A 1313-nucleotide genomic window follows, 5' to 3' on the forward strand; every position below is an offset into this window, starting at 1 on the left:
TGTGTGTGTGTGTGTGTGTGTGTGTGTGTGTGTGCAGTAACCTGTGGGAGGAGCCTGAACAGAACTGTTCCAGCAGCTCTGACAACACACAGGAAGTTGCAGTAAATGAATCGGCGCTGGTTTCTCAGACGTCAGCATCAGAGCAGGATTTAGCAGCAATCATTGTTGAAGGCAGATTAACTGTATATGAACACAAATAGCTGAGCGGACGTCATCTGCAGCTCCTCAGCAGCAGTGTGGAGTCAGAGCACAGCTGCTGACACACACCAGTTCCTTCAGAATAAAAGCTTTACGTTCAACCAGTGAACACACACTGACGCTCTGGTTCCTGTTCAGGTCCTTTAAAGTTCGGCCCAGTTCCCTTTAAGAGATGAAAGGAAGCAGAAGAACAGAAAGCTGATCTCAAGTTTGTGATTCTGAGCCGAGCCAGAACTTCTGCTGATTCAGAACTGTAACGTTCAGGTCTGTGAGACTGAGACTAAACAACTGCAGCGTGATGCGTTCACTGAACCTGGGAACCAGGGGTGCACCAACAGAACCACGGTTCTTTACAAAGATTCAGAGCTGGTTTAAAACGTCCCAACATGGATTCTAACAAACCAATAAATCTGAAGAAACCTCAAAATAAAGCAAAGCCAGCAGCTCTCAGCCTTCACTCTGTATTTACATGGTGCGTCCTGACGGTACCGTGCAGCAGGTTCTGGACCTGGTTCTGGACTGTATGATGTAGAAACACCAAAACACAGAGGAGACTACAAACNACCCTGTGTCCCTGTCACCCTGTGTCCCTGTCACCCTGTGTCCCTGTCACCCTGTGTCCCTGTGCTGTCGTACAGAGTGTCTCTGTCCCTGTGTGGAGTCTCTGAGCTCGTCCTGTCTTTCTGACACCTCGTCTCTTTCTTGTCTCTGCAGAGGTGTGTGATTTACCTGCAGCAGGATGGTGCCACCGGGGAAGCTGAGCTGGACACAGTACTTGGGGGCGTTGTCCCAGGAGAGGAGCTGCAGGTCCTCTATGGAGCTGTAGGACAGAGACGTCTCCATGTAGCCGGTGGGCTGGAGACGGGACAGAGACAGAGCTGTCAGAGACACTGCAGGTTCTGTGTTTGAACAGCCAGTCAGCTGGAAAGACAAAACAAAACATCCTGACCTAACCTGCCCTGAGCAAACAGAACCACCGAGCCCGACCCGCTTGTTCCTCACTGCTGCACCGTGCAGAACCTACAAGACCCGTCCACTGCTGCACCGTGCAGAACCTACAAGACCCGTCCACTGCAGCACCGTGCAGAACCTACAAGACCCGTCCACTGCCGCAC

This window comes from Austrofundulus limnaeus, unplaced genomic scaffold (assembly GCF_001266775.1).
Source record: "Austrofundulus limnaeus strain Quisiro unplaced genomic scaffold, Austrofundulus_limnaeus-1.0 Scaffold3122, whole genome shotgun sequence".
NCBI classification, from domain to species: Eukaryota; Metazoa; Chordata; class Actinopteri; order Cyprinodontiformes; family Rivulidae; genus Austrofundulus; species Austrofundulus limnaeus.